Source organism: Urocampus carinirostris, chromosome 12 (genome assembly GCF_059441175.1).
Source record: "Urocampus carinirostris isolate Australia breed hairy pipefish chromosome 12, RoL_Ucar_1.0, whole genome shotgun sequence".
Classification (NCBI taxonomy): domain Eukaryota; kingdom Metazoa; phylum Chordata; class Actinopteri; order Syngnathiformes; family Syngnathidae; genus Urocampus; species Urocampus carinirostris.
Window position 1 is genome coordinate 4395645 of NC_142360.1, and position 10605 is coordinate 4406249.

General features: G+C 37.8%; 1 long non-coding RNA gene across 1 annotated transcript in view; it reads left to right on the forward strand.

Annotated features, from left to right (window-relative positions):
- LOC148354703 (uncharacterized) overlaps positions 1 to 9750 on the forward strand; it is a 29580-nt gene extending 19830 nt beyond the window's left edge. Inside the window, exons 2-3 of the long non-coding RNA XR_015852199.1 lie at positions 9299 to 9478; positions 9563 to 9750. This is a non-coding gene — a long non-coding RNA (uncharacterized LOC148354703). The remainder of the gene's footprint in view (positions 1 to 9298; positions 9479 to 9562) is intronic.
- The last annotated feature ends 855 nt before the right edge of the window (positions 9751 to 10605 follow it).

Sequence of the window (10605 nt, forward strand, 5' to 3'; positions counted from 1 at the left end):
AGGACAGGTTCACGTTACAACTGAACAGGGCACTATGAAACGTGTAATAGTGCAAGGATTGTGTATCAATTACTTACATTTATTGTGGTCATGCAAAAAAATTAAAACAACGTTTCTCAGTGGTAAATTGTATAAGGAAGAACTTCCTGCAACTGAAAATATGAGCTAGATAATAATCGATTCTTACCCAACACCTATATGGACAGAGATATGTCTCAAAAACAAATATATTAACAATTTACTCAAGATCTAAAAATCATATGTTTTGATAAACACATAAGCAAGATAAAAAAATTGCAATGTAAATCACACATATATTTGTGGCTCTGCAAAATACATGACTTACATTGGATTTTGTCTTTTAATGGTACTGAAGAAATTGGAAATTTGGCTTTGAAAGCCCTTAAAAGTGAAATGAAATGAAATGATCTGCATTTATATAGCGCTTTTCAAGTCAATGACTTCCCAAAGTGCTTTACATTGTGCTTCACATTTCCCAATAGCGGCCGTGATCTGTGCAGCCATGTAAGGCGCTAACCTGCTTATTGGGGGTATTGGGGTTTCAGTGTCTTACCCAAGGACACTTCGGCATGTAACACGGACAAGCCGGGATTCGAACTGGGATCCCTTAATCCTAAAACGATCGCTCTACCTCCTGAGCTACTGTGCTTGAATTTGGCCGTTAAAATGTGTACAGAAGTTTTCTCTGAAATGCCAGTCTGCAAATGATCAACATGAAATAAATTGGTTATCTACTATTGGTTTGCATCACGGTATTATGCAGATTCCGATATGCTATTTGCTGACTTCCAGCCCATAGTTTTACCTGTCCCTTCTTTTCACTCAGTTGAGAATACTTTTTAACAAAATTTTGTTTGATAAAATATGGACCCAAGGACTTGCACTGATGCTAAAGGTAGAAGCAAGACGATATCAAGAGAAACAAAGAGATAATAATAAGTGATTTTGAAAGCATTAGCTAATATCGAGTTGTTTCTATCCTACCCATATGACCATCTCCATCTCAGAATGTTTTAATGTAATATCCTGGTAGGCTTAATGTTTATTCAAACATTTTAGTCAAGTCATGTTTATTTGTGACGCCCTTTATCACAAGGAGTCTCCAAGGGCTGCACAGACCACAGATTATTGCAAACCACAGATTATTATTACACCCTCCCCTGATCTAAAATCTACATGAGGGCAAGGGAAAGCTAAAAAACCTCAACATGAGGAAAATTAAGAAACCTTGAGAAGGGACCGCACATGAGGTAATCCCCCTTCCAGGATGACCAGGATGCAACGGATGTTGCAATAACAAACACAGATATTTTCAACATGAAATATAGGTAATTCATAAGCTATTAAATATAAGTGTGATCGAAGCCTAGATTTAAACAATTCCACTGAGGTTGCAGATCAAATCTCAGTGGGCAAAGCATTCCAATAAAGAAAATTTCAGGCCAACCACAGTTTGATATCAACAATAAAATCAAACACAGATCATTGAGCATTTCTGTTTGCCTTTACAGGCAAAAATATTTTTATGCCGTCGGTTTATCATTGCGCGCCTATACATTTCTTGCCAATTTAGAGTTCTTCAGGTGCGCCTCATAATTTGGCAAATACTGTTGTAATATTTCAAAGTGACGAGAAGTTGTCTTGAAATGGTAGTTTTTGGCCCTCGAATTAATATGATAATAATGTTAGTGGCAGTGACTATAAGTTTCATCTAATTAGGTGATTCGATGAATCATATTTTACAATTTTATTGTGAATTATTTTACTTAAACTGAAATGCAGAACGAAGGGCTTTTTACTTTACACATAATAATGTTTAGTTTTCAGTAAATTGTGTTTCATTTGGCTGATAGTCGCTTTAAATTCTGTCGCAGTATGTTTTTTTAAACCATACACTGCATTGAAAAATTAATACATTTTAAATATCATTTTTGTTATCCTAATTATGTAATTTGTCAATTATTCCTCAAAATATTTATTCCTCAAAACAATTCCACAGGTATAAGACATCTTCAGTACGTTGGTTTTTGGGCTAAAACTAATTTAATCAAAACATAGACAAATTGAACGTATAGAGCTTATCCAAATAGTCCAAATTTAGTCAAAAAATAATATTTTTTGTCTATCGGGGCCAATTTTAGTCCCCCAAAAGTTGTATCATTGTCGTCTTTACTTTGTCCAATTTCGTAGAAATTTAAAAGGTTGTCATGTATATGTCTTTACAACCTGTTATCTGGGCAAGATAGGCCTGCAAGTTAATCCGGTAGCACAAAATTGAATATAATATGCCTTAATCTACCTGCAATCAATTCTGGTAATTCAACACTAAATGGATAGGAAGCAGCTAAGAAAACTTGACAATGACCGAAAACAAATCAAAATGTTCCCGTCATTGCTAGGTTGTAAAACTGGGACAGTGCTTCCACCAATATTTACATCCACTTAGGGGTTCTCATCCTGATTTGGCTTTTGGTATTTGCTGTTCAGATGCCAAGCTGAAGCCTCATTGCATGACGAAAGTGACACTTTCTTTGGAAACTCCAAAAGTCACGTCAACTCGTTAAATTGGATGGTTGAGCCCTCGGGAGATTATGTGTTCACACCCCAAACTTTCCATCATCAAACTTGGCTGCACTTGAGGCTTTTCAGGTCCGACCTAGTATAATTGTTACGTGTATTCATTCGAAATAAGGAAAATTAAAGCCTACAAAACATGGATGCAAACCTTTTAATACAAACAATTGTAAACGGTGATTAAAGAGAATAAAACAGAGTTGAACGTTCTCTAACACTGTGTGAGTGCTCGATTTCTGATGTAGCTACCATGATTGTGCCCAGATCCATGACTTTCCATTAAAAAAATACATTAATTTTTATGTTCAACTACTGTGTCCTTTGACCTAGCAGAAAACAACAGTAAATTACTTCTATATTAAGGAGGAAAAGGCAGCATCTTTCTCTATGACTGAACATAGCTTCATTTCTCTGTTTTTGTCCTCTTTGACAAGAGAGGCCGTGGTCTTGGTTGAACAATTTAGCCACATCCATTGCTGCATAAATCACTAATACTGCACCTTCTATTTCAGTTTGACTCGTCTTAAAAGTTGTTTTTTGTCACCTATATATGATTCTGTCTTGTATATGAAGTAGTTTGACATAAACTTGAAACTTAATAACTATGTTTATATTCAGGCAATAATTTGATTGGAATCTAAATATTGGATTTCTCGATCAACCCGAATGTATCGTTTACAAGCCTAGAGACAAATGGAAAACCTCATAGTACTTTGCTTGTTTTCTCTAAAAGTGTGCTCCATTGCAGAATCCCATTTATTTACAAGTTGTATGCTTACGTTGCTTGTGAGAAGCATAAACTTACAATATAGATGGTTGGATAAAACTATGACATCCACACTATATATAGATGGATACGTATGTGGCATTTTCGCCGTAGGAGCAGGAAATAAATTGGAAATGTTAGGGAGAAATACACATCTTTTAGCCAAATTATATCATCCATCTCTTCACTACAAGTCGCACAGTGCTTTGGGGCATACAAGGGAAATGACTCATAAATGCACGATAAATCAGAAAATGAAAGTACCGACTTAATGGCTATAGTCAGAATACTCGCAGTAGGTCCAAGATTACATTTAGATTATTGTGAGTGTTAACATGGCTTTACATAGTTGAAATGCTGGCAATACTTCGTTTCCAATTGGAATTATTGCCTGCATGTGAAGTTTGTAAAGGTACAAAAAGGCTTTATCAGAACAAAGATCTTTTCATTAAGACAGCACCCCCAAAAAACTTTTGCACAAATCGTTTTCAATATTCTGTACATCATATATCAGAAACAAACCTTTACAGAGTGAACCTAATGGCCTAAACCGTCTCTTTTTCTTATCCTCTGCATAGCTTTGCTTTTTTTTTCATTTCCCAATGTCAATTTCCCCAACTGTCACCCCAAACATCCCCCCTCGTGTTCTTTCACCCTACACACCTGCCCAGGCGCCAAGCCCAGTTTGTGACATCGCAACTCCCACCTGCCCTGGATCTCGCACCCCTCCCTCTTAAAGCCTGGTGCTGGAGCCCAACCCCGGTGCAAGCGAGGTGGAGAACAGACGGGCCCTCTGTTTTCTGATAATCATCACATAGCTCGCATGCCTGCTCCACTCCTTCTGGCACTTAACTGCACTCCAAATCGTTGCCCCACCTGCCACTTTACCTCAGCCAAGCCTGCAAACGCCCAGGACCAGCTTCTCGATTGCTATACATCTGCTGCATCAACCCTAACTCTTAGTACTTTTCTCATCAATTGCATCAATTAGTACCTGCAGGGAACAGTGTGATTTAAATTGAAATATTACCGTTAATGCTTCAAAGACTGTGGACTCATAGTACATAAACACATGTTACACACTGACTCTAGCTGACTCCTGTAACTCGCACAATGATTTTCTCAAGGTAATTTCCCTTTTATTTTCTATCACCCTGAGAAAATGCCACTGCATATATCGTGTAAGTTCATTCTTCTGACAGGGGTCCTATTAAAACTGTAATATTTCCAACATTTAGCTTATGTATTTTTTCTTTGTTGCTGCCACAACGAACTGTGTTCCCGTAGTACAGTAACAAATGATACACACTAACTCTGGCCTACACGCTTAACAAAGCTTACACAAAGTTTTTGATTTTTTTGAAAACGGTTTGCAGCAAGGCGGAAATTCCACAGCATATCGCATGTAGGTCCAGGGAAATAGTCCGATAGAGTTAAAAATATTGCCAATATTCGTCTTATGTAAACTGTGAACTGGTAGTACAGAAATGAATGCTACAGTCCAACTCTGGCTCACTCGCGTAACTCGCAAAGTGGTTGATTTCTCAAGGACATTTCAATTTTTTTTCCACCAGTCCCCACAGTGAAAATGCCACAGCATACACACACCATACACCGTGTAGTTCCATTCTTTTGGCAAGGAATAGTCTGATTAAGAAGTATTTTCCTTTCCTTTTTGTTTGTGCTACAAAGACTGTAGAGTTATAGTATATAAGCAAATGATACTCTAACTCTGGCAAACTTGCGTACCAAAACTCACACACAGTGATCCATTTCTCAATGACATATCTATTTTATTTTCTGTCCCTATGGTGAACTGGCACAGGCGATGTTTACAGACATCATATAAGTCCATTCTCCTGGCAGAGAAAACTGTAGTCCAATTAAGATAAAAATTGCCAATATTCAGCTTATGTATTTTCGTGTTACAGTGAACTCTCGTTATAACGCTGTTCAACTTTCACGGTGACGCTACTTCAGCGATTTACATCGCGCATTGTGTTCTGAATTCTGAATGGCTAAACAGTCCATCTGCTTCCTCTCTACTTGTGTGTCAATAACGTTGTGATTTTTTTATGTAAACACTCATATAACTGCTTGCCTAATTAACGCTCGTGCACATTTTTTTGCAATTTCAATATTCTCTAAAACCAATCACAAAACATCTTTCACCGGCAAAAGCATTCGATTGTGTTTTAGTGTTATTGAAAAAAATATAGAAAAGTTTCGACTTCACGGATTTTGGGTTCATGGGTTATTTTTAGAAAGCAACCCCTGCAATAAAGGAAAGTTCACAGTTCCTAAAGAGATGTATTCATAGCCAATGACAATTACCCAGAGAGATTTAGGTGCTCTATCAGGAACACTTACTTGACGGGACCACTCCTAATACCTTGGGCTGGAACTCTGATTTTATGCTAGATCATCATTTTATCCAAAGAGCAAAAATAAAACTCGACCCCCGGGGTCTAACTCAACGTACGTCCTCTAGGGCCATGTACCCTCTCTCAGTCTCATTATTCAATAAAGTGCCTCGCAGCCGACTACAAATCTACATTGCACTTGAGGGACCGAGTGCCCTGGAGGGCCCCTTCCCAGCGTTTATTGTTCTGTCGTGTGACAAGAGCCCCCGATGGAGAACAGGGGAACCCCCTTGTGTGAGAAATTGTTCATTTATTAATTTGCTCTGTATCGTGTTGCCCGGTTTCATGTTTGACAAAAAAGCGTCCGTCAAATGGGCAGATTAGTTATCACCGCCAGCTGTCTGGCCAGCCTGGCGAGATTCACTACGTAAGACCAGCCCCCACTCACTTCCTGGAGTATCATTATCGGGCTCCTTATCCGTCTATCTTGCTCGTCTTGCTGCCTCCTTAGCTGGCGTGTACTCTGCGGCATTAAGGGGCCGCGTCAGGCAGATGGACAAAGCCTCGGATCAATCGGGTAGATCGATAGGACCCAGACTGACCGAACGAAGCTTGCCGTCCAGACTGACGGAGAGTTGACATAAGCCCTGATCCGGTACGATGCAGACTTGCCACGGCTTAGTTCCGTTAAGTCTCGTCTGGTCTTGTTCAGTGATGACATGTTAGCATTTCTTACTGAGATGTTAAGAAAAATGTTTAAAGAAGACATTTTGGAATGTTTTAATGCCATGTTTTTCTTCTGTAGCTGATGACGGTTTTCCATTCCAAGGTAGTCATTTTTCATGTACCTTTCAACTGGTGTGCACACCGCTGCCATACATTACGAGTTGAATTTATTTGATGAGATGTGTCCAAATTCTTTTATTTAGCGTTGTCACTTTCCACTTTTGAAGGGACGATTTCATTTAGGTCAATTTGATGCGCTTCCATAAATGAACAACTACATTAGAGGGTCACATAAATCCACTTAACTACTTACATTAATAAGGCTTGCACTTGAGTACTTTTCCAGGCAACATATTTGGGGGAAATGATCGATATCAACAGTTTTGGGGGAAGGTGATATTAGGTCGTGAAGGATTTAGACAGGATCATAATCACCCCCAAAAAAATAGAAAGATCTGTTTTTCTTTTCCTGGTCAGGGTTTAGCTCATATTTTAACCCAGCTACTAGACACATTAGCAAACAACATTGGAAGAGAGGCTAGTCTCGAATCATTTATAGTTGATGGTAAATATGTTAGCAAATGCTAGTTTCACAGACCTTAACTACTACTGCAAGCATTGTGAACACAGCGAATACCTGAGGCGTGTTCAGGAGAGTGAGTGATTGCTATCGCGAGCTATCGCTAGCTTCTGAACGGCCAGTGATTATTGAGCGCTCGCGTGCCCGAGTAATCACGGGAGAAAGACCGCTTACTTTGATTTCCAACATGGCGTCGACAGTGCAGAAGATGGAGGATCTCACCCTGACGAGTGCTGTTGGCGATGTAATATATCGTCTTACATTGCCTGGTAATGTTTGTGAACAATGCAAGACAGGTATGACCCTTCCACTGCGTTTAGGATAACCTTAACTGTGTCAATTTGCGAACTGTCGCTCATATCAGCCAACTCGCTCAAAGCAAGCTGTAGAACGAAATCCATTGTACTGTCGTCGGCCATTTTGGATCAGTAAGGCAATCACAGTGAGCGATTACAAAACGTTCAGCAGTGCGCGGCAAGCGATTATCAAGAGACTACATGTCTGATCACTCTCCTGAACACGCCTCTGCTAACGCTAGTGGCTTGGCATTTAAGCCCAATGTTAAATAATGTAACATTTTAATAAAAACTTGCACTATTTGAATAAAAGTCAAGAAAATTAATACATTTTCCAAAATGTGATTGTAGAACATGAAAGAAAATAGTCAGAAACTTGCTAAGGAGTTGTAAAATTAAATTTAAACAAAGTTCAATTAAATCCTGTCTGGAAAGTATTTTGGTATATTTCATAACATTTTAGTGTGTTTCTTTTGTTAAATGATAAAAGGTCAATAGTAAATGTTTTTTTAAGAGGATGAAAAACAATCTTCCACAGAAGACTCATTTTTACATGAAAAATACAATACAGTTACACAAAAATAACTATTCTTAAAATATCCTTTCAATAAACTGTCGAGAGATGATTTAGATCGTAAATAAAGTGACGATATGATACTGTACATATATTTGGTTTTCATTACTGTCATAAGCGAGCTAAGCGGCTGCTTAGGGCCCCGCGACCACTAGGGGGCCCCCAATATTCGTTAACTTTTTTTGTGTCAACATTGTCCCCATTGTCACTTTTGTGTGTCTACAACAACAAAAACCTTTACGGTAATACTTCAAAACTAAATATCAAATATAGTGCTTAAAAACTTATATATTAATTCTGAAAAAAACAGTAACAGAATTACTACAGAAATACCACTACAGTAATACTATTTTACAAAATACTACTACAGAATTATTCACTACAAAAATACTATAGAAATATGACAAAATACTATTATGGATATACTACAAAAAATCTACAAAAATACTACTAAAATACTGCTTTGGAAATAAATCAATTATACTTCTACTGAAATACTAAAAAAATATAAATACCTAATAATATAATATAAATAAGTAACGGATATATATTACAACAAAAATATTACTACAAGAGGTTTACAACATAAATACTGCAAATTACACCAATAGCGATACCACAAAAATGTTCCTATAGATAAAATCACAAAAATACTGCAAAGATAAAACTGCAGTAACACTGTACCACAAAAATACTACAGATATACAATAAAGATTCTTCTATGGAAATACTACAAAATACAACAGAGATGATACAAAAATACTACAAAAATACTATACCATCATACAATTACTGTAATAGCACAAGAACACTATGAAAATACTACCGATACACAACAAAATATCTACTTTCGAAATACAGCAAAAGTACTATAGAAATACTAAAAAAATACTACTATGGAAATACTACATAAAAATGACTTCAATATTACAAAAGTTGTACAAAAATAAAACTACATTAAGACTACAAAAAAACCACTGAACTTCAATAAAAATCCGACTTCAGAGATACTAAAAAACTACAGTAATACTTCAAAATTAAATAACAAATGAAGTACTTAAAACAGGGACCTAATCTACTATTTTGCTCTGATAGTTTAAAAACCAATTGGATTAAACTAATCGATTATAACATGTGACATGCGGCCCCCGACTCTACAAAGTTGCCCACCCTTGGAGTAGAACATGGAATGAGTTCTAGTATGGATATAAATGATCAATTAATAGGGGCCCCCAAATCTAATTTTTGCTTTGGGCCCCATAAAGGTTTGGGCCGGTCCCAATTAACTTGTTAACATATAATCAAGATTAAAAAATAGTAAAACTTGTGGAGCTTTTTACTGACTATAGCAGGACTTTTCCGCAATTTTCCAATTTACTGCTTCTGTGTGTTTGTTAGGGGATATTGTTTGACCTTAGCGGCTTGTCTTTATTCCAACCCGTCTCTCAACGAAGCATACTTTCCTCCACGTGACATCGTGTAACGAAAAGGATCAGAGACAAATGGAGATAATGACGCTACTCTGAGAAAGACCCATTAAGTAATCAGACACACAACAAAAACAGAAGAAAAAAACAGGTGGGTAACAAAAGCAGACCGAATGTTGGTTTTACGTCCCCCTCCCCACCTGGCGAGCCCTCAGCCCGTCTGTGCTCATTTTAGGTCAGGTTCCTGATAACAGACAGCAGCCGAGCCTGTCTTCCGGGTGCAGCCACTCTTGTGTTTTTGATGCCGTCCAGACTTGCCGCCCGGGCCCCCGTCTCGGTCTGAGGGGCCCGTGATGAAAACAGGCAAGGAGGAAGGAAGCAGCTCGCCAACAACAGTCCGTCATCGCTCAAAGTGTCATGCTTTTGCAGGTCTGCTGGGTTTACGATGAGATACTTTCAGTTTTTTAAACAAATATTGTTTGTTCAGGTTGGGAAAAATAATAAGTATGCTCCTGAAATAGACAATTCCTTTTTTACCTCAAGTCACATGTCAAGTCACATTTATTTATATAATCACAAAAATGTCTCTAAGGACTGCACAGGATTACAATTACAAAATTGCACAATTACCTGATCCTAAACCCGCATGCGGGCAAGGAACAACTGAAAAACCTCAGTGTGAGGAAAAAAGAGAAACCTTGAGAAAGGACCTCACACGTGGTAACCCCCCTTCCAGGATTGACCAGGGTGAATTACAATTAGCATTACTGTACACAGAATAGTAAACATTAGGTAAGATGTTGAAGATGTCCGCAAGAAGCATGACAACAACGACGCCCCAGCCTGTAAACTAGTCCAGAAAGTCTATGACGCAGCTTCCCATCTCTCCCCCTCCAGGGGAATACAATAATTTTGAATAGGGATATTCTGACACAACGTGTTTACTTCTGATACATACATTTTCTGATAGAATATCCATTTCTGTTGTTTGTTGGAGATCGAGGATGGGACAGTTGGAAAATCAGGTTCATTTGGAACACAGTAAAAATTGTCAATATGTGACACGCTCTGCCGAAATGAGACGCAAGTGGCAACGTTCTATTTTCAGCTACAGGCCGATTACTGACAAAAAATGAGGAATATCATGAAAACATTTTTATTTATTCTTTTAAATTTTCGCGATTTTGAAAGATATGATATTCGAAAATAGTTTCATGATCCACTTTGATAGGGAAAGTAACAAAACAGCAATTAAAGTTCAGTTGAGAATCTTTGAAT